Below are 24,904 nucleotides of genomic sequence, written 5' to 3'. Positions count from 1 at the left end.
TAGTATTAAATAGATATTGAAATTAAATTGATAAGTAAGAAAATATGTAACCAATATATTTTTTTAGCATTTTCAGTGTTACACTTTAGCCCACAATTCGAATAAATATAAAATAGTCCACTACCTTTTTCTGAAATTCACTTGAATACGCCATTTTGATATTTCCTTTTTATTATAATACGTAATGAATTAAACATTCACACCTTTAAACTATCATACATGTTAATTCTACAAGATGGATCTTCTGTTATATATTATGTTTCTCGTTTCTATGACAACAAATAACACATATTGTCAGATTATCATGTCGACAAAATATCAATAATAATATAAGATAATAATTAATTTTATTCTTTTCATACTTTCTTCTTCTAACTAGCTTGTGCATATTTCAATTGCACAAATTGCCCGTAAATACAAGAAATGATATTTAAAATTACATGTAAAATACACAATATCGTTATAAATTGGTGCGGATATTTAGAATAAAGAAGTTTCCCAAAAAATGAGAAGTCCGATTGACTTGACGGCAAATATAGTTAATTTTAGAAGCTATTTAAAAGGTGTATATCATTGGAGGGAAAACTCGAAGTAGTATGAAACAGCGCAATATGCGCATCATGTAGAGGAAAGTACCCAAATTTCATCCCCCATTTGTTTTTTTTTGTTTTTTTTTACTCCTGTTGGAACAATAATAGGTTTAGACATATAGAAATGACACTATTGTAATTTGGACACTTAGCTAAGACATGCCGTATTGGATATTGGAAAGATAATAATTAAATAAAAGAACTGCTGAAAAATATTAAAAAGTACGAATTTTCGATTTTCAAACAAGTGTTCCTAATTTCGTACCCCAGTATTTTGAGAGGAAAGAATATGTAAGTTTCATTTTTAACTGTACAAATTGCTTTTGTTTATAAAGATACTACACACAAAAACGTCAATACATAAGAAATACTCGGAAACTGGAATATAATGCGTATAAAAATGAAAATTAGGCCTATGAGATTTCTTCGAAAATAATGTCCACTATTGTAATACCTTGCCGCTTGCAACATCATTTTCAAAAAACCGTTAATACTTAAGAAATTCTCGGAAAATGAAATATTACGCCTATAAAAATGGCAATTAGGCCACTAGCTCCTTTGAAAATAATGTCCACTTCATAGTAGCCTGCTACTTGCAACGTCACTTACACACACACACACACACAAAAAAAAAAAAAACTACATAAGAAATGCTCAGAGCACGAAATATCACGCTTCACTAAACTGCATTGAGGTTTCTTTTTAAGAATTTAAACTAGGCATACATCACACAAAAATGATTTACTAGGAGGTGGAAGAACACAATTCGTGACACCATTGAAAGCACCGTGTACATCTTATCCACTTTTCCCTTTCTTGTCTGCGGAGAAGGACTTCCCAAAAATGTTACAGTCAATATCCTCGTTCTCGCTGTCTCCATTGTCAATCGCTCTGGTGCATGGGGTCCTGGGTTCAAACCCTGCTCCCGCCAAGTGAACTTTGTGGTGGACAAACACCGTGTGCGTGGGTTTTCTCGGGGTTCTCCCGTTTCCTCCCACTTTCTTCATTCCACCATTTCATTCATTTCTCATAATCACCGTCTCTTTTAGCCTAACCGGCATAACCGTGAGACGTAAAACTCAAAGATTTCATTTCATTTTTCCATTGTCAATCGATACTTATGGGGCATCTTCGTTTTCTTCTTCTTCCTCACTTGATGACGGAACATTTAGTCATCTTCTCGGTATCCTTTTCTTCACAGAAACAGTATTTGCTCGTTTTCTAGATCTAAATGATCCCCGATGAGATTCAAGGCAAAACGTAGAGATGCTTGGCTCAGTAGGCCTGGATATTTTACGGCTACTTTCTGCAGAACTTTCCAGAAGACGTCTTCTTTTCGTGCCCCTTTCTAAAGGTTTATTTATATCAGTAGATACACAATTAGAAATATTTTTCTTCACATCCATCTTCTGATGTTTGTCATGTGAGGAGATTCGGTGACAAGGGCATCTGAAATTAGATGGGAAACGAATCATCAGATTAAATTATTTTAACATCTAAACCGAGACTAGAGAGAAACATTTGTTCCAAATTTCGTCCCGGGGATGAAAATTAGGTATACCTAAGGGGACGAAATTAGGAATTCACCCATTCCCCAATATGACGACAAGTGCGCATAGCACTTGTGCTTCAAACAATTACAATTTCCATGTTAAAATAGACATTATAATCTATTTGTAGACCAAAATTGTGGTGCGTTTACTTGCCTTTGATGCTAAGAGTGTTGTCACAACCAGGAAAACAAAACATTCTTGCTTCTGATAATTTTTAAACAACAAAATGATCACTACAAAACAAAACGACTTCTCGCACAGATACGTCTAGCTCGCAATTTCCTCCTTTACGTAAATTTCAGTTAGGTGTCACCAGGTTGCGGCACTTATCAACGTAGATAAACCGGGGGGCGAAATACGGTACATTTCCCCTAATGAACTTCGTAATTTCGCAATGTGGAAGGGTAGAGAACGACTAACTGTAAGTATGTTGAAATACCAGCCGTGTCTAGTGTTGTAGCATCGAGGATTTAGCATCAAGGATTTTGGGGCTCTGTTGATACTCTTCGTATTTAGGTAATGGAAAATGACAAGTTAACGATCGTGATTTTGTAGCTTGGGTAAATGAATTATAATTACAGTTTAAACATAGCTCTCTGACAGATATTTAATAGAAGAAACCCTCCTCGCTGGTCTTGTGGTTAACATGTGCGCCTTTGTTGTACGGGGTCCTGGGTTTCATTCCCGATGAGAGAGCCCTTGGGAACGAATGTTGCATGTGGCACATTATGACTCCTTTAAAGATGTACAATTCTAAATTTCAATCCAACAATATGCCACAATTGAGAATCCTAATATATGATATTAATATGGTGAACTACAAAGAGAAGTGAAATCTGAACAAATCCCCAGAGGTGCAAAAAGTGCAGTCAGGTTCATCAGCCTCAAACAGTGTTGAGATGAGGATAGATGAGCCAAGTTTCTTGGCCAACCCATCTAAAACGAACACTGTAACTTTGCGTGAGGTGTCAAGGAGAATGATGTTATAGAGCCTTAGAGATAGTGGTGGTAGGCATGATCGGTTTGGAGACACCACCAACCTTAGGAGTATCAACTTCGCTAATGCGCTAAGGCACATATATACTGCAGTAAGATTGGTGGGTCGAAACCCAGACAAGGAAAACTTATAATCCTCCACGAGGTGTCAAGGAAAGTGATGTTGACGAGCCTTAGGGATGATGCTTGTGAACGTGGTGGATTTGGGGGCTACCACCAGCCTTAGGCCTGAAATGTCCCGGCCGTGAAACTAGCAACAGATACCTTGGGGTATTCGAATATGTTAGACACCTCACGCTAAGTTCTAGTGTTCGTTTTAGATGCAGTGGCAAAGGAACTTGGCTCATCCATCCTCATCTCTACACTTTTTGAGGCTGATGAACTTGGCTGCACTTTTTGCACCTCTGGTGTTTTTGTTGAGATAGAACATACATATGCATGCGATAGTTCAAATCATACATATTAGCAATGAATCATAAATTTTGTCAGCAAATACAAAGACTGTATCGAATGAAATAACTGTTGAAGAAATATAGGAACATTTTTGTTTCCCGACTTCAACATTAAAAAAGAATTTGTTTTTTTTTAATTGCAATTTCATTCCCATCTGAAAATGGGCAGGCCATAGAAGGTAACGCCTTCTCTTGGGCCATGAGTATTCATTTATTTGTAGTTTCATTTAGAGATGGGTATTATGATTTATTTATTGGTTGATATGTCTGGCTGTTTTCAATACACAATTACAAAATACAAAAATACAGAACAATACAAAATAAGAAAAAAATTGGAATTGAGAAACTTTTAAAGTAGTAAAATTAACTTGGGACTAGGATCAAAAAGAAAAGACTGTTGTCACTAAATCGGTACGTGTGATATCATATAATCAACTTGTGGACAAAGCGTGCGACTTGTTAGCTTCCATATGACGTTGATATATATATATATATATATATATATATATATATATATATATATATATATATATATATATATATATATATATATATATATATATATATTATATACATATAAAATTGAATTGTCTTCCACTTAAATATCTACTGTATATCAAATTAAATCAGTTAAATAACTTTGCGCGCTGGTAGTTTCGAAAAGCATTTTGTTCTGCGACCTAGTTTCGACTTTTTGGCCTATGTTTAGCAGAAGGGGTCCAGTTTTTTTCTCTAAAAAATGTTACTATTTTGGTAATTTCTGCTCACATTCGGTTAGTTTAGGATAGAGTTGGTTAGTTTAAGTTAGGTTAGGCTAGTTTAGGTTACGTTAGGTTAGTTTAGTTTATGTTATATTAGTGTAGGAGTCCCGCATAATTTTCCAAAAAATGATAGAATTTCGCTTATTTCTACTAATATTACGTTAGTTTAGGTTAGTTCAGGTTAGCTTACGTTAGTTTATGTTAGGTTAGCTAAGATTTGGTTACGTTCTGTTACGTCTAAGTACTTGCATCACTCATTTCTCCTGTAAATTTTGTGTTTTTTACGTGCTTCTGGACCCCTTGTACTAAACATACTCCGACTTTTTAAATAAAATCATGGAAAATGCAAAGCTTGTCAACGATAGGTAATATTAAGTGTCTGATTATTCAAGCTAAATGTTTTTTTCTGTTTAAATTAAATCTTTATAAATTTATTATCTAAATTTCCTTGAAACGATAGATAAAAACAATGGAATAAATTTCCGGTAACAAAAGAGAGAAAAATGAAGCGAGAGAGAGATTCTCCAAATTCCTTTAAAAAAAACAATTTACCAACTACCAATACGAGGCCATTGTTGTCTTGCATGACTTTTTTTTTTTTTTTTTAAATAAATAGACAATACACCTGTCATCTACAAATGCACTTATAAATTACAAACGAAGTGATGAATATTCTCTGTGGCCTCTGTATCGTTAGCTGTGCTGTTATAGAGCGTAAAAGCCATAGAAATATTATTTTTAAAAAGTGGTTATCTTTTCAAGTTATTTTGCATATACAGCAGACACAAAATGACCAATTCCAAATTAAACATAAGTAAAATATTTTTTTTTTTTTAAATTTCGTTCCAGGCAGTCTAAGTCAGGAATGTCCAAACGTTTTCTGAATTCGCGATTTCTTAAGAAGACTACCAGACGTCTCGATTTACTCGGGACAATTCTTATGTTTTGATCCTACTTCCAACTTTTTCTTTCAATAGAAGTCGGGAATAATAAATATTTCTATTTTTCTTAAAACATTAGCTTTTCATTAAGATTCACTACTGACATGTATAATTTAAATCATCGCATATGCATGTTCTGTCCGAAAGCATTAGTAATATTTAACTCCTCCTGCCGTTACAATTTTCTTTCAACTCCTCCTGCTGTTACGATTTTCTTTTATCTCCTTTTTCTGTTACAATTTTCTTTTATCTTCTCCTGCCGTTATAGTTTTTTTTTTAAACTATTCCTGCTGTTACAGTTTTGTTTCAACTATTCCTGCTGTTACAATTTTCTTTCAACTCCTCCTGCTGTTACGATTTTCTTTTAACTCCTCCTGCTGTTACGATTTTCTTTCATCATCTCTTGCTGTTACAATTTTCTTTTATCTTCTACTGCCGTTACAATTTTTTTAAACTCCTTCTGCTGTTACAATTTTCTTTCAACTCCTCCTGCGTTACAATTTTCTCAACATTTTGTGCCACTTCCGGTCCATTTCTTGTCTGAAACATGACGAGTGCGACACATCACATTTTACTCTTTATTCGACAGTTTGTTTGCAAGTGCATAAGAGAATGCATAATGCTGTATGGTCCTCAAGCACGAACACGCTCCAGAACTCAAAATAACTAGGAAATTTACATTATATTCGTTAAGAAGGGTTAAACAGAAATATGATACTACTCTGAAGTGTTAAAAGACAATTGCCGCATAGGAACTGAGTTTGTTTAGAGCACTAATTTGCTGGAATGAAATTCGGGTGCGTCTTCGTAAAACTTCCTCTTGTAGCTCAAGTTTTACGCTAAAATAAATTTCCGATAGCGTCTTATCATTGAGAAAAAAATGTGCCGATCAATTCAGTCAACGAAGACCAAAAACACAGATTACAAAAACTAAACCTTGTTGTTCTGGAATTTGGCACAGTTGTAGGTGAGCAGTCTTCCAAACGTTATACTATTCTGTAAAAGTCAGACAGAATGCGGGATAGATAGGCAATGGAGGGGGTTTGAAGGCAGAGCCGTAACTTGTGCGAGGCAGGTGGCAACTGCTTTCCCAGGGAAGCTCCCACCGTTCAACAGAGGCCCACTTTAAGAGAAAATTTTCTAACTCCATGTACGATACGAACATGAAATTACAATTGAAGCATCAAATAGGTTCACTACATTACATAAACAAAACAGGAGACAAAAGGTAAATAAAACGAGTCATGGGCCCATTTCAGTAAAAAAAAAAAGTCTACTATTAGGAGCCCTAGAAATAATATTTATACGTATGACTTTGAGATTTGTCAATATTGTCCCCTTAATTAATTTGTCATGTATGGAACGGGCCCAGGGGCTTAACTAACAGCACCGCAGGCTTTGCCGTGCGGAGGGAGCTTATAAGGAGTAAGAAAAAGATGCAAAGAGAGGCCCAAGAATTAGAATAAAAACTTTTTTCTAGGGGACCCAAATACGCATATTAATGCTTGCCCCCCCAAGAAAAAATCTAAGTTACAGAGCTATTATTAAGGGATTTTGTTTTTATGTAAAAAAATTAGATGGTATAGCAAAAAAAAAAAAATCCAGTACAAAATGAAACTACATTGAATTTCCTAAGAAAATAGTTCTGTACATTTTTGAAGATCAACAGTTCAGAAAATCTTTAACGTCCCACGGTTATGCAGTTTAGTCTAAAGGAGACGTATGATTAAAACAAATGAATGATGGTGGAATAATTGATGGAATGAAAATGTGGGAGAAAACGGGATTACCCCTAGGGATGCACACGAGACAAGATTTGAGACTGTCTCGACTCGAAAATATGCTGTAAAAGTGATGTCTCGACTCGAAAAATATATATTTTTCTATTGGAAGAGCTGTGTCTCGACTCGAATTTTTTCAGGAAAATTCTGTCTCGACTCGACTCGAACGCATCCCTAATTACCCCCGAGAAAACTCTTGGACATGATGTTGTCCACCAAAAACTTACTTAGTTAATGACTGGGGTTACTGTGGCTCAGATGTATTACCTCTGCCTCAACTCATAGGAAAACAAATTCAAAGTTTATGTGGTTGGTTTCTATGGAAACATCAGGTCTTTCGTGTAAAATATGATGTAATGTGTTGTTTACCTTCACAAGGCGGCATCATGTTGATAAACGTAAAGCAAAAAGCTACCACTTTGTACGTTACTCGATCACTGACCTTGTACGCAGACGAAGCTGTTAGTGTAACAAAACAACTGCTCAATTACGTATTAGCCCAAACACATAGGAGTCTTCCCCTGTGTTATGTTTGACCTACCTCAAAGCTGAAGTACTTAGAAACTGTTCTGTTTGATTATATATATGCCTGTCTCAGTATTTTGATTTCCAACATTTACGTAGTAAAAATTTGTATGCTTTTAAAATGAATAACTTACATGTCCCACCTAAAATTGTGTTACATGACTGTTTGTGTAGTTGGCCTAATATTTGGGCCAATATCAATGACTCGACGTTGAGTTTCACAAGCAAATCTATTTGGTTTATGATTGTCCATGACATCGATACCAAAGACAAGTGTACCAAATATGGGTTTAGTCCTGATTCTATTTGTCATAAATGTAATAATATAGATACGTTAGTTCATAGAATTACATGTCTTTAATCCCAACAAATATGGTTTCAGTTACGTCACTTTTTAGCCATTCTTACTTGTAGCTCAGAGCACAATATAAATATTAACAAAGGCCAGATTATCGTTTTTATCCAGCTAGTAAACAGCATAGTGTCAATTGGTATATCGGAACGACCGTAAAAAATATTTTTACTTCCAACTTAGAAGCAAGGGGAGCCTTCTATGTACAGTATTTACAACAACAATACTAAAAATTATATCGACGGATGTACGTAATAAGAAGTTTGGAAATTTTATAGCCAACTCTTTGTTCTCCTAATTCCCACAATTTTATAGCCAACTCTTTGTTCTCTTAATTCCCACAATTTTATAGCCAACTCTTTGTTCTCTTAACTCCCACAATTTTATAGCCAACTCTTTGTTCTCTTAACTCCCATAATTTTATAGCCAACTCTTTGTTCTCTTAACTCCCACAATTTTATAGCCAACTTTGTTCCCTTAACTCCCACAATTTTATAGCCAACTCTTTGTTCTCTTAACTCCCACAATTTTATAGCCAACTCTTTGTTCTCTTAACTCCCACAATTTTATAGCCAACTCTTTGTTCTTTTAACTCCCACAATTTTATAGCCAACTCTTTGTTCTCTTAACTCCCACAATTTTCATGTGATTTTTAATATTTAATTTTTTATTAAGACTTGTTATCTTGGGACAAGGCTTCATAAATACTTCGTTGTAATTGCTTCTTGAGTACAATAAAATGATATAAAAAGAAAAAAGAAGTACAGCGCTTTCCTCTGGTGTGTGAGGTCCCTGATTCGATTCCCGGCCAAGCAAGTTTGTGGTGGACAACATTGTATAGATATTTTTACACTCAGACAAATTATTTTACTTGATAAGTTCTATTGATTGGTATATATATATTTATATATAACCTTTGGACATTTTTTTCACGATAAATGCTAAAAATGTTGCAGAATTTATCTGCAAATAAATCATTATAATTCCTTCTTTTAGAATTGTGTACATAACCCAACATCGATTATCTCCATATTAAGGTTGAGTTGACCTACGATATTAAGGAAACATTTCTAATAAAACCTCTAAATATTCTCTTTATTGGGTGAAATGTTTGTGACATTCAGAGATATTGGGAGAACGGGGATAAACATGTTATAACATGACGGATGGGACTAATTTTCTTCGTTTGATCACTTCCTCAACTGAAGTAATAAAGTTATACAATTTCCATCCGCCTCGGGTAAGACATAACACCACCACTTTCATACACATGGCTTTGAAGTTTTCCGTCAAAACCACAACACGTAGCATTCTGCATAAAGCCTAACTACTAACAAGCCTATTGGTTACCCAGGAAAACACATCTAGCCAATCCTTGCAGCCTATCATTAATCCCAGAACTTTCTAAAACAGTGTTAACAATTATCTCGATAATATCTAGTATTAGCAAAGCGAAATCAAGAGTTTAAGCGGAGTGATTACCTGTCGGTCTCGTATCGCAATATTATCAATGTTGGAATAGCAATATGAGTTAAACAGATGTAATCAGAAAACGCATTGACCTTAGAGATAAGTATATTGTATCCTCGTCGCCAAAAGTGCCTTTACATCGCTGTGACGGGTATGTGATCGCGCAGTACTGCAAGGAAGGGATGGTTGCATAAGAAATTGTGATTAATTTTGAAGAGTTTTTATTTTGACTAGGGAATTAACATAGGTGAAGGGAGAAAAGACACAGATTTGAAGCATCAGTGCACGAAAAGATTCGTATTCTCAGTTTTTCTATTTATTGTTTTATATGTTAAGTTAAACACCACAATATGTATCACTGATATCGCAGATCGTATTATTTTTAAAATCGTGTTTGTAACCTATTGTCAAAACATTCATCTCTCTACATAGACATGATGTAGAGAGAAGAGATACGACATCTGTAATATATGTATATGTGATTCACTAAGTAACTGTAGAAATTAGTTAAAGGACACATAAGAGAGCGAAAAGCAGGTCTAGAAGTCTGAACTTTTTAGAAACGTCCTAGATAGGTGAAAATATAGTTAAAAATTGCGAAAGGTATCATGTAATTTACCTTTCTTTTCTAGTATACTTTTTCTTTCACATCCAAACATCTCTATTCAGAATTACGAGATAAAGGTGAGGAGAGAAACATTTCCATTTCAAGAATTATATGAGGAAAAAAATCTTTTGACTTAGACTAGGTTCGAACTCGCAACCCTTGAATCCATAGCTCAACACTCTACCGATTGAGCTAACAACTTCTGCAGGAAAAGCCTGATTTCTACAACTACCGGTTGCTGAATGGTGTGTATTAACCAAGTTGGCCGAAATAATAACTTCATATAGCTATTGCAATAATAATAATAATAATAATAATAATAATAATAATAATAATAATAATAATAATAATAATAATAATAATAATAATAATAATAACAATAATAATAATATAAAGCAGAAGAACAGAATTTAAAAAGTCGCATATGTTAAAAGTTTGACGTGCAGAGTAAGTCCTAATATGATATTTTATTAATTATATATAATAAATGTAAGCGTGGTTTATTCGTGCGTGCTACTCAAACTGCTGAACTCACTACCGTAGTCCCATAAGGGTTGTACGCGTATGGTACAGTAGCCTTGCGTCCTCCAACCGTGAAGAATGTTTCGGTTTGAACCTATGCGTGTCCTAAGAGGAAGGAGGAGAAGGAAGTATTAGTTTTTTTGTTTTTTTAAAAGTGTGTTCCTAGTTTCATCAGAGGACTGAGAACATTTCTTGAAATAAATCTTTGGCAACTACTTTTCTCTCAAATTCCATTAGAAGGGAACATTATATGAATTGCAAATCTAAAATCCACAGCTGAGAACAAAATATTATGTTCAATATTTCATTATTATCCTTTGATTTGTAATGAAAAACTAACTATAAGCATTGACGATTTCAGAAGATTCTCCCCCGGTAATGGTCAATATATGAATGAGAGAAAACTGATAAAACATTATTAGTCCACTTTGAGCATGGTCCAAGATAACTTATGGTCATGAAGGGGAAAATTTATGTCGACAGAGTCTCAAATTCTCCCACAGGTCATGCTCTGAAATCATCACTGTTTCAAAGGTTTCCTTAACAAATAGAATATTACATTTATTTCTCGTTCTACGTTTTGAAATGGAAAAATCATAATTTTAAAGTGAATTATAATACGATAAACATAAAGATTTATAGAACTAATGAAGTAAATATTCTTGTGGAAGTTATCGATTTCTAATCAGATTAAAACTCGAATATTCGTTTGCATCGCACTTTAAAGTAAATCCTCTCTCTATATAATTCTTACTGGAAACTATGTTTAACTCCAATTACTTAATCAATATTTTTAATAATATATTTTTATTGTAATACTTTTACTATTCAATGTTGTATACACTACATTTCCCAAAGCAAAACCTCGCAAATGTATAGTGGACTAGTGAATATTATCAAATAAATTATCATTTTGTTTACGTAAATACTGCATCGCCTCATTTGAAACTTCGTACTTTAAATAATAATAATAATAATAATAATAATAATAATAATAATAATAATAATAATAATAATAATAATAATAATAATAATAATAATAAAAACATAGCCATACCTTTATCAGAATTTCAGGCTTAGTCAATAAATGAATTCAACGTGGTCTCTATTCGAAGTTCTATTTAATCGAATCCGATAGTAATACAGAGAGAAACTTCGAGAAGAAGTAAAAGAAAAATGTTACTTTGGTGGGATTGGAAGTAACTTTTACAGTGCCCGAGAATTATCCTAGCAGTGACGTAGACTTCGCTGTTGTTCAAATGCTATCCCACTGGTTAAAGCAGACGCTTCGTTCAATTTAACGTCCAATCCCAGGAAAGAGAAAATGCGCGAACAGAAATACCAACTTGAAAGCACGCTCCGTTCTCTACAACAGGAAAGCGAAAGGAAATGAACCGAAATGGGAGATTCGTTTTTGATAAATATACTTCTCATCTTTGTATAACGATAACTGGAGTTCGAGGAGACATAAATGCTACATTTTTTGCTATTATATTTATATAATTTTCATGAAGAACATGGTTATTTTATATTTGAATTTTATATTATAAGTATGTGGAAAATAATTTTAAATGATAGCCATTTATGTTTATTCTGTTCTAACAACACTCAGATTTCAACGTGCTACAAACTTTCGTTCTATTGAAGATAGACACAAACATGCTGTGGACGAAATGGGAAGGGGAGTCCAAAGTTTATTTTAAAGAAACTCCCATGTCTTTACCTATCACAGTTCTTGAGTTAGAGGATGATATATGAATGTGTTTCCTGGTCGCGGAAACAGAGGGGGGTTAGTGAATGTAGCTTCGAAAAGTATAACATTTACCAATAGGACATAAGAACAGCATTCCAGGAAAAACACACAAACAAATTAAAAAACAAAAGCGAAATGAACTGAAAAGCGTGTGTTTTCTTTGTGTAGGACTGTACAGTCTATGCTGACTGGTGAAAGTTGTCAATCCTTTGTTTTATTCTCGTTCTCGAAATTTAGTGTATAAGTATGGATGATAGTACCTTAAAGAAAGGCAAGCCCTTGCATTGTGATGCAGGAGACATTGTTTTTTAATATTTACAACTTTTCTTGCAGCAAACAATAATAAATCTGACAGTGTTCATGAAACCTCTCGAGCAACATGTGTTAGTGAGAGATCCGTGTGGCGAATTGTGAAAGAGAAGGAGTAAAGTCTGGACAACCCGTCGTAACACCCTGTAAAGCAAGGCCAAATATACAGAAAAGACAAATAAATTTAGATTCTTTCGATGAAGTAGTAGCTCGTAGAACAATTCACAATCTCTATGCTGAAGACATTGTCGCCACCTTAAATAAATTATTGTACGAACTTAAGAAAAGCATTGACTTCAAAGGTTTTGAGTGGGCATTACAACAAATACTGCGCATGTTGGGATTTAGGTTTTTAAAAAATCTATTGGAAATAGAAAACTGCTTTTTAAAAGGAAAGATATTGTCGTTTGACGACATAAATATAGGATCTAATCTTATTTTTTCTTTCTTTGTCGTAACAATGCACATATATATGCTTGCATTATTCAAATACATTGTTATCTAAATTCTCTCTAGTTCGCTACCAGCATTATTTTAAACTGTAGTTACGACGTGGCGTGCGAAGGGTTCAGTGTACCATCTAAGCACTATTTGTGAATAGCGTAAGTTGGTAGCCTTGCAACTGAGAGCGTTGACGTCACTGCCAAGATAGTTCTCGCCGACTGTAGGAGTTCTTTACAATTTACAAACAAATGCCTTAGACAGTTTTTTCTTTTCTTTAAGTTAACTTATTCACCGAACGTATCTGAGTAACTTGTCTTTATTTTCTACTCGGTTATATATGTTTTACAATCATTTCCGTTAATCTTGAACGACAGGAACACGAATACAAAAACATCTAAGAGAATTAAAATTCCAAACTCCCCCTCCGGGAATCGAAACCGGGACCCCATTAACATAAGCCACACGTGCTAGCCACTAGACCAGCGGGGAAAGCAAGTGAAATGCATTTTGTAGTGTCTGAAGTTTACATCTATTTCATCCTGCTGTGATAATGTTTACCGTATTCGTTACTTTGAGGAATGATATATGTTATTCCTATAGGTTCTCTTACGTATTCGTCCGTAAATATTATATAAATTATCAGAATTATTCATGATCTTCCATGGAAATTCACTGGTGCATGCGCAGTAGAAACAGAAGAATGCAGTTTACTGATATTAGTCAGAATGCAAACTTCTAACAGGCTATCAGAATTCCTTATTGGAAAGTAGTGGTTCCCAACCTGGGGACGCGCAGCTTCCTCCTGAGTAAGCATGAAGTGGGAGTAAGGGGGCGAAAGCTACTGGCAGAAATGAATTGTGAAATAAATTATTATTATTATCATTATTATTATTATTATTATTATTATTATTATTATTATTATTATTATTATTATTATTATTATTATTATTATTATTATTATTATTATTATTCATACCACTAAATCAATTTCTTCACTGCTTTCTAGTCGCAGCCCAAAACCCAAGCGATCTGAATGAGAGTTTGTTGCACTTTTACTAGACTATAATTTCTCCTCGCAGACTAACAGATAGTTCTCTACAGCCTTTAGAGCTAGGCATTTTGACAACTTGTAGAAATTTGCATTGTGATTCGTATTAGCAATGACAGTAAAGTGGATCTTTCTGTTTCTTCTGTGCATAATCAGCATCATTATATCAGAAGTATTGCGCCATTACCAGTGGTCACTTACTGTAGCTGAGAAGCTGCCATGCTCCACAATCTTCTGTTAACCTCTCCATCTTCACACACGATTTTTCTGTTTTGATATCGCCAATAGCCTAATTATGTTTCTATATAGTCTAATTCGTCCCCTCCATCCCTTTCCTGCCACCATACCCGCTAGCACATCCCTCATGATACAGTTCCTTCCTAACCAATATTCCAACCAGTTTCTCTTCCTCTTTTTAATATTTAAATAATATTTTTCTCCTTCCATTTCCAACCATCTCATTCGTTTTCCTCTCGACCCAGCTATTTCTCTCCATTCTTCTCCACGCACATATTTCGAAAGCCTCCAATTGTTTCTCATCATTTCTGCGTAACGTCAATGTTTCTGTCCTATAAATACAGTAAAATACAGTACACGAAGCATTTTATGAGTCTTTTCTTTTCAACTCTAAGGCCCCACAAAATAGTATTTTCTTCATCCTAAAGGCTTCTTTCGCCATTTCTATCCTTGCTTTTATTTCACGTTCTCATGTCATATCACTAATAATACTATTCAGACATCAAAAACTAGTCACCTGTTTTTTTCCCGCTCCTACTTCTATATTTGACACCGATCGCTTCGTTTCAATCACTATGGATTTTGTCTTTCTAACATTTATTTTCATTCCATATTCTTCAGAAGCCTTTCTCAAGTTTTCTACATCTTATTAATTTTCTTTTTAGATTCTGCAACAACTATCATATCAACCCCAAACCGTATACACCTCATCATTCTATCTCCTATCGAAATTCCATCTTCATTATGAAACCTCATTTTTTGCTATCTCTTCTATATAGCTATTAAATAATGTTCGAGAAATATATAATATCTGTTGAACTCACCTTTCGATTACACTGCCTGTCTACTGTGCATGCGCCAGTGAATTTCCATGGAAGATCATGAATAATTCTGATAATTTATATAATATTTACGGACGAATACGTAAGAGAACCTATAGGAATAACATATATCATTCCTCAAAGTAACGAATACGGTAAACATTATTACAGCAGGATGAAATAGGTGTCAACTTCAGATACTACAAAATGCATTTCACTTGCTTTCCCCGCTGGTCTAGTGGCTAGCACGTGTGCCTTAGGTGTATGGAGTCCCGGGTTCGATTCCCGGTGGGAGAGTTTGGAATTTTAATTCTCTTAGATGTTTTTGTAATCGTGTTCCTGTCGTTCAATATTAACGGAAATGATTATAAAACGTATATAACCGAGCAGAAAATAGAGACAAGTTACTCAGATACATTCGGTGAATCAGTTAACTTAAAGAAAAGAAACAAAGTGCCTAAGGCATTTGTCTGTAAATTGAAAGGAACTCTTAAAGGTTAGTTCCAGTCCCACCAAGGTAACATTTTTCTTTTATCTGTTCTCGAAGTTTCTCTCTGTATTTCTATCGGTTTCGATTAAATAGAACTTCGAATAGAGACCACGTTGAATTCATTTATTGACTAAGCCTGAAATTCTGATAAAGGTATGGCTATGTTTTTATTATTATTATTATTATTATTATTATTATTATGATTATTTAAAGTACGAAGTTTCAAATGAGGCGATGCAGTATTTACGTAAACAAAATGATAATTTATTTGACAATATTCACTAGTCCACTATACATTTGCGAGGTTTTGCTTTGGGAAATGTAGTGTATACAACATTGAATAGTAAAAGTATTACAATAAAAATATATTATTAAAAATATTGATTAAGTAATTGGAGTTAAACATAGTTTCCAGTAAGAATTATATAGAGAGAGGATTTACTTTAAAGTGCGATGCAAACGAATATTCGAGTTTTAATCTGATTAGAAATCGATAACTTCCACAAGAATATTTACTTCATTAGTTCTATAAATCTTTATGTTTATCGTATTATAATTCACTTTAAAATTATGATTTTTCCATTTCAAAACGTAGAACGAGAAATAAATGTAATATTCTATTTGTTAAGGAAACCTTTGAAACAGTGATGATTTCAGAGCATGACCTGTGGGAGAATTTGAGACTCTGTCGACATAAATTTTCCCCTTCATGACCATAAGTTATCTTGGACCATGCTCAAAGTGGACTAATAATGTTTTATCAGTTTTCTCTCATTCATATATTGACCATTACCGGGGGAGAATCTTCTGAAATCGTCAATGCTTATAGTTAGTTTTTCATTACAAATCAAAGGATAATAATGAAATATTGAACATAATATTTTGTTCTCAGCTGTGGATTTTAGATTTGCAATTCATATAATGTTCCCTTCTAATGGAATTTGAGAGAAAAGTAGTTGCCAAAGATTTATTTCAAGAAATGTTCTCAGTCCTCTGATGAAACTAGGAACACACTTTTAAAAAAACAAAAAAACTAATACTTCCTTCTCCTCCTTCCTCTTAGGACACGCATAGGTTCAAACCGAAACATTCTTCACGGTTGGAGGACGCAAGGCTACTGTACCATACGCGTACAACCCTTATGGGACTACGGTAGTGAGTTCAGCAGTTTGAGTAGCACGCACGAATAAACCACGCTTACATTTATTATATATAATTAATAAAATATCATATTAGGACTTACTCTGCACGTCAAACTTTTAACATATGCGACTTTTTAAATTCTGTTCTTCTGCTTTATATTATTATTATTGTTATTATTATTATTATTATTATTATTATTATTATTATTATTATTATTATTATTATTATTATTATTATTATTATTATTATTGCAATAGCTATATGAAGTTATTATTTCGGCCAACTTGGTTAATACACACCATTCAGCAACCGGTAGTTGTAGAAATCAGGCTTTTCCTGCAGAAGTTGTTAGCTCAATCGGTAGAGTGTTGAGCTATGGATTCAAGGGTTGCGAGTTCGAACCTAGTCTAAGTCAAAACATTTTTTTTCTCATATAATTCTTGAAATGGAAATGTTTCTCTCCTCACCTTTATCTCGTAATTCTGAATAGAGATGTTTGGATGTGAAAGAAAAAGTATACTAGAAAAGAAAGGTAAATTACATGATACCTTTCGCAATTTTTAACTATATTTTCACCTATCTAGGACGTTTCTAAAAAGTTCAGACTTCTAGACCTGCTTTTCGCTCTCTTATGTGTCCTTTAACTAATTTCTACAGTTACTTAGTGAATCACATATACATATATTACAGATGTCGTATCTCTTTCTCTTCTCTCTACATCATGTCTATGTAGAGAGATGAATGTTTTGACAATTGGTTACAAACACGATTTTAAAAATAATACGATCTGCGATATCAGTGATACATATTGTGGTGTTTAACTTAACATATAAAACAATAAATAGAAAAACTGAGAATACGAATCTTTTCGTGCACTGATGCTTCAATAACAGTGCACTGATGCTTCAAATCTGTGTCTTTTCTCCCTTCACCTATGTTAATTCCTTACTCAAAATAAAAACTCTTCAAAATTAATCACAATTTCTTATGCAACCATCCCTTCCTTGCAGTACTGCGCGATCACATACCCGTCACAGCGATGTAAAGGCACTTTTGGCGACGAGGATACATATACATACATCTATATATTCAAATGCTAGATTTATGTGTTGGTTGTCAAGAAAAGTTTATATATCTGTGGACGTCTATGTGTTTGTGAACAATTCTTTTCACAATGCCATCTCGGAAACCACAAGCTCTAGAAAGATGCCGTTTTAACTGATCGATTGCAAATTTTGTCTAGATTGTTAAGTTCTAATTGAATATTTTTAAAAGATGTCCCTTATTTCTTCATTACATCTTTTTTTTTTAAGAGTATACTAGAAATGTTGAAATTTTTAAAAAGTAAAGCATCATATCCTATGAGTTATACATTCGAACACCACGCATTTTTATGTGGGGTTAGTGTATCTCTCTGGCGTTTGTTTCACTGCCAAATGATGATGGAAAACGAAAAATAACCATTTCTCCAATCTAAGATGAATCTTTATTGTTTGGAACGCTTTGCCCAATGAACACCATATATATCAGTGACATTATAATTAATTGTGTATGTAATGTATTTACTTCTTATATACTGCATGCCAGAAGAAAAAAAAAACACTTATCATACATAAATTAGAAACTCCAACCGGAAGTAGGCTCAAACCTTCTAAACGTTGCGAGATATTTAAAAAATCTCTCATTTATGGTACCCCTTGCCGACTTTTATGTACAGATGTTATGAAGAATGACAAGATTAATTCTCATATGCGAATGATGTGCTGTTACAGAGCACAGGTTCAGCTAGTATATACGTATATGTGAACATACATATATATATATATATATAAACATGAAGAACAACAATATTCTGAACTATTGTTATTTAAAAGTAAATAACGAAGGTAGATTTAGAAATGGAAATCAAGTTCTATAAAGCTCTTTTGATAAAATTCTATATTGGTCGTTCCAATGGACTCAAACGTGGGAGAACTAAAAAGTCATTATTGGCTTTCCAACGCCCTCTCTTGAACCAATTATGTGTTGCAAATGACGAGTGCTAGGAGAGAAACTTTTACATCGCATCAATGGAAATGAGTGAAAACATTTAATGACTATGTATGTATGTGTGTGTGTGTGTGTTGTGACGGAAGGGATAAGAGCTTTTGCTTTTTGATGTTTAACGACCAGACCTCCTTTAAAACTGACTGGATTTTTTTTCTCTCTGGGTCATTTGGTAGTGAAACATCAACGCAGACATAAAGTAAGTTGAAGTCGATACTAACTTTCGAATGTTTTTGTTTCTGTTTTATTTGTACAATGTTTAATTTTGTTTTAAGGGTATTTCTAACTAACAGCTATTAATCTTCCTCACATATGAGGCGACAACCTAATTCCCGCATTGGCTGTAAAAAGAAATGTTTGATGGTACTAATATTATACTATCCAAAGATGCCCTTTTGTAAAGCGACCTGTTTTCCTGACTGATTGCCAGTCATTTCTGGAATTCGTTTTCCAGAACATTGCATCATATCTTTGCAACACTCTGGATCTCCGAAATACCTTCAAATCAAATCTGTATTCTTTTTAAGACAATTTTAAACTTCGGGAAGAACCACACAGACGCATGGTGCTACGTCAGGGGAACATGTGTACTGCCAATCTGGAGGTCTTCATAAAGTCCCCACTTTTGATTTTATAAATTACAGTTAATTGAAATAATATGTGACAACCTACTCTGATAAATATTTGCTAGTGGGAGATTAAGGTTCGATTCCCGGTGGGAGCTCATGTGGTTCGGATTCCACGTTAATCAATAGGTCCAGTCTCACATAACCTCGCTGCTGAAAGGGACGTTAAACTCAGAATCAACTCAACTCAAATATTTGCTACAGACAAAGTAGTTCACATTGAGGGACATCCCGAGTATCTCTCTTACGGAACTGTTTTAATGATGAATCAACGTTTCATACTTATGGAGAAGTTAATACCTACAACTGTAAAAAGACAGGTTCCGAGAATCATTATGTGGTAATAGATCAGGATCCATGTGGCTAAATAGTAGGACCGCTTTGTTAAACCACAAATAGCATGTGCCAAGAAAAAATTCCACAAATTTAGAATATTTGAAACATTATTTTTTTCAGCATGACGGTACACCTCCCCACTTGTTGTAGCATGTTCGAGTATTTACTAAAATATTTTCTAGATTCTTGGATTCAATTAGATACTTTGATACCATTGGCACCGTATTTTCCCGATATTATCTTTCTATGAATCTAAATTAAGGGTAGGCCCTATTATCTACAGCATAAATGTGAGGAGGATAAGATCCAGAGACCAGGCGAACTAGAGAGTGGTGGGTAATCAATCGTTGGAGATTCATGCCTCCAGCAGTGTTGTGGCTCTTTTTTTTTTTTTTTTTTTTTTTTACCCAGAAATGTTGTTCATTAACCCTTTTAGGATTTTTGGTAACTTTTGTTACCATGGCGAAGTGTCGTCTTTGACCGCTTATTTAGGTTCTACAACAGGTATTTAAGCCAGTTGTTTTATTAGTCAAGTCAAGGATGGACCAAACAATACCCCAGATGCGTTTTGGAAATAGATGGTCAACTTGGCGACGCCAAGTGGGGGCGGAGGGGTGTGCCTTTTTTTTTATTATTTTTCCTAAAGGCAAATTTTCCTAAAGGCCAAGTTAGAGCAACTATCATTAATCTGAAAAGCTAAGGGTATGGGTGGGTAAGTGTAGTGAAATGGCCCCGATGAATCTTGGGACGACAAGTGGGTGGTATGTAGGTACCCCCAAAATACATTAATCCCTCACGTTTCAAACCTCAACTCTCATTTGTTTATAAGAAATGGCGCAAAATCGGGAAAGTGGGATTAATTTATTTCTCAAGAATGGTTCAATCGATTTTGTTCAAACTTGGATGTATGTATAGGTGTATACAAGGGCTTTACGTGAAAAAATTAACAGTTCCCCCCGATCATTTTATCCCTCAAAAAATTCGATTCAATATTTTGAGCCCACTTTGATCTATGATGGTCTGAGAGCACAATCATGAAAAATGAATTTTAAATGTCGCTTTAACTCTACAATCATATATATATATATATATATATATATATATATATATATATATATATATATATATATATATATATATATATAAGATTTCTAAAATTGTATAACGGGTACGCCATGGTCAAAATTAGCCAAAATCAACTGTACTACATCTATAAGGGGCAATTGCAAAAAGAACAGCTATTGATGTAGCTTTAGCATATTTGCTACGTACACATGAAAAGCGCCAAACTCACTGAGGGCCCATTTGATGGCCTGTGGCATCCCCCATCCTCATTTCGAGTCAAAGTGAAACTGTTGATATTGGTGTTTATTTCATATGAATAAATCAGCCTGAACATGAATATGAGGTTAAAATTACCTTGAGATCCCCGTAAGTATCCCATTTGAGGATTTGAGAAAGTTTCAGTATGAGTGTTCAACGTTACCTATACCTACAGTGCCCAATCAAAGTGAAATAACCTCAGCTTGAAGGATAATAACTATTAAAAACAAAATAATGTAATGCAACCTTTGTTGTAGTGTCTGCCATACGTCCTGAGACGGGGAATGGGGATAAAAAGTATAGTGGTGGAAAACTGCAACATTTGAATGAAAGCTACATTTTATCCAAGAAATATTAGAAAATATAATCAAACGGAAAGTAAGTTACATGTAAAAAGCACAAGTATTTCAATGTGTGAAACAAATAAGGATGAAAGGAACATTGTAGTACGTACTTCAGTCCTTGTCACTGTTTTTAATTATGACCACACAAATGTCGTGATCGAATATTTTGCCCAATACTTGTGTTGGTTTAGGGATCCTCGACAAATATCTTCCAGACACTTTTGTAACCTGAATTTGGTTTTAGTTAAAGCATTTGTGTGTCTTGCTTTGCGTATGTCTTGAATGCACTGGTCGTTTTCAATATCTTGTCGTTGTCTTTAACATACGGCATATTAATATTACCTTTTTTTTCACTTAACATATTGTCTGTTTCTAGTGGGAGGATCCACAAAACAATCCTTTCAAATATGTTTCGATCATTCGGGGAAAATCCTCAAGATCCCGTGGAAAAATATATGTAAATGGAAGTATTCTTGTTCGCATTTTATTCTGTTCAACAAAGGCTTCAAAGGTGTTTTCGTTTCCTGAAGTTTTCACATATTTCATGATTGCGGTGATTGCGGAATGGTTTTCATCTGGTGTCACACGTTTGGAAAATTTATTGTGTACAAAACTAGCAATTCTATAATACGGGCCGATACTAGCTATCATTTCGTTGCCAAATATTGCATCCAACAGACGATACTTTTTTTTCAGCATTCCATGTCTAGCTTCAACTGCCAGCGAATTCATGTATCAAACATAATATTATTTGCTTCTGAGGTGGAGAATTGTGATTTTTTGCCTTTAAATGCAGACATAAGAACTTCATAACCTTTGTTCTCAATATAAGTTTTACAGGGTCTATATTTTAATCCATTGACTACTAATTTACTAATATAAAACGTACAGGTTTTATGTAGATGGGGTTTTGCCCCCCCCCCCCCTTCCCCAAGAGAAATCAAACAGACGCTCCTGGCTATCAGTATTTCTTTTTTCGCGACAAATTCACACAATCACAAAGATTCGTTGTTTCATGTTTGTTTTGAAGGACAAGGATGTTAATTCCTCAATAAATTGTTAAATATCAACAGTTTCACTTTGACTCGAAACGAGGATGGGGATACCACAGGCAAGCAAATGGGCTCTCAGTGAGTTTGGCACTTTTCATGTGTGATTTCTCATTCGCTCACGTAGGAAACATGCTGAAGCTACATCAATAGCTTTCTTTTTGCAATTGCCCCTTATAGGTATGGTACAGTTGATTTTGGCTAATTTTGACCATGGCGTACCCGTTATACAATTTTGGAAAAAAATATATATGATTGTAGCGTTAAAGCGACATCTGAAATTTATTTTTTTCATAATTGTGCTCTCAGACCATCATAGATCAAAGTGGGCTCAAAATATTGAATCGAATTTTTTGAGGGGAAAATGGTCGGAGGGAGCTGGTTATTTTAAAGCCCTTGTATACACCTATACACTAGGGATGGCCAAAAATGGATCCGGATCTTGCCGGATCCGGATCTAGATCCGGATCTCGGATCCGAATCTCAGATCCGGATCTCGGATCCGAACCTCAGATCCGGATCTCGGATCCGAACCTCAGATCCGGATCTCGGATCCGGATCCGAAATTCGGATCTCGGATCTGGGTCCGGATCTCGGATCTGGATCCGAAATTCGGATCTCGGATCTGGGTCCGGATCTCGGATCTGGATCCGAAACTCGGATCTCGGATCTGGGTCCGGATCTCGGATCTGGATCCGAAATTCGGATCTCGGATCTGGATCCGGATCTCGGATCTGGATCCGAATCTCAGATATTGATTCGAATCCAAACCTACATCTGAAATTGTGATGATAAAATTGAATATCTAAAATTCGTCAAACGTTTTCAGATTCACTAATATAGTAGGATGCTGTGCTTTTAAATGTTTCCATAACACGTTTGTGCTACCTCTGTTCTTTATGTTATTTTAACCTTGCAATATTTACTTTCTTATATAAACTTTCTTATTTTCTCATATACAAATGAAATATCTTTTAGATAAGACCCTTCTAATCGCAGGAATACTGGACAAAACAAACTCTTTATTAATAGTAGTTTCTGACTCACTAGAGTCCAACCATCAACAAATCTTTCACTTCGAAGGTACAACAAAAAATATAGACTGGTTGGCGTGGAACAACAGTAGATCTTTAAACATACACACGAGAATTTCAGGAGAGCGATATGGTTGTGTAGTATTATTAGTATTAATAAAAGTGTTCGTTGTATGACTTTATTACCTAACTTATGGCTTGCCCTTCTGAGGTCAGGAGTTTGTTGAAGGAGTAAATATAAAAGAGATTTCTGTTATTTCTTCTTCACCCTCCAGGTTTCTTTAATCATACATTGCAGGACGTAACCAAAACATATCCATGCATCGTATCATTGAAGCGTTTTGTGTTTTGTATATTAAAGTGTTCAAAAATATTTAACATATTCGCATTTGTTCATGTGATCTCAGGTTCAATTCTCGGTGGAACATACATGAGAAAATTGAAAGCTGAAACAATATGAAAATAGTATTTAAAAGTCAGGAAATTGATATTAAAACTTTAGCTATATATTGGGACTGTAAGGCTGTAGTTAAATTAACCCACACGTTTCGTGAAGATATATTACGTCGTTATTGTTTATTTACTATAAGCTACCAGATACATCCTCAGAGGCCACTTTACACTGTAATAATCAACAGATGAAAACATTGGGAAAGGAATGGAAGGAAGGTCTCCAGAGCCTTAGATCAAGGTACTAACCTAGCATTTGCCCAGTATAACTGAGGAACAACCCTGGAAAACCCTCAGTCAGGATAGCTGGTCTCCGAATTCGAACCCGGTATAATCCAATTGCGAAGCAAGAATCCTAACAAGTAGCCTGAGCTCACTCCGTATTATTATTATTATTTAATTAACGTAATGTTCTAAAATTAGTGCAAATTAAACCCTACTTTCTTTATTGCTGATGATATAGTTAATAAGCCTACATGAGACATCAGTCTCCCATTAAATAGGCCTTGCTTAAGAAAGAATACCAGAACTGGAATTCAGGAAGCGGGGGTGAAGAGATTAATGAGGATGAGGAAACTATGCGCGATGCAAAAACTGAGAAATTATGACTTCATCACAGATATATTCACTTACATACGTCAATTAATATTTATCTGATACAGGGCACTCTACTTTCTATAGTGGCAGAAAAATGGCCCGCTTTTGTAAACGAACACATTAAGCACGTGCATATGGGTTCTAGCTCTGAGTTTCGCAAACTGGTTGAAAAGAAAATATTGGATAAAATTTAATAATAAAGAAGGCATTTATGATAATTAAAACAAATTAAATTCTTGGCACGACAGTCCTTTGGTTCCTACCATCGAGCTTACGTTCATTTGAAGCGGGATTTGAATCCAAG

The sequence above is a fragment of the Thermobia domestica genome, chromosome 2, assembly GCF_964235325.1.
Source record: "Thermobia domestica chromosome 2, izTheDome1.hap1.1, whole genome shotgun sequence".
Taxonomy (NCBI): domain Eukaryota; kingdom Metazoa; phylum Arthropoda; class Insecta; order Zygentoma; family Lepismatidae; genus Thermobia; species Thermobia domestica.
Note: the sequence above shows the minus strand (reverse complement) of the source record.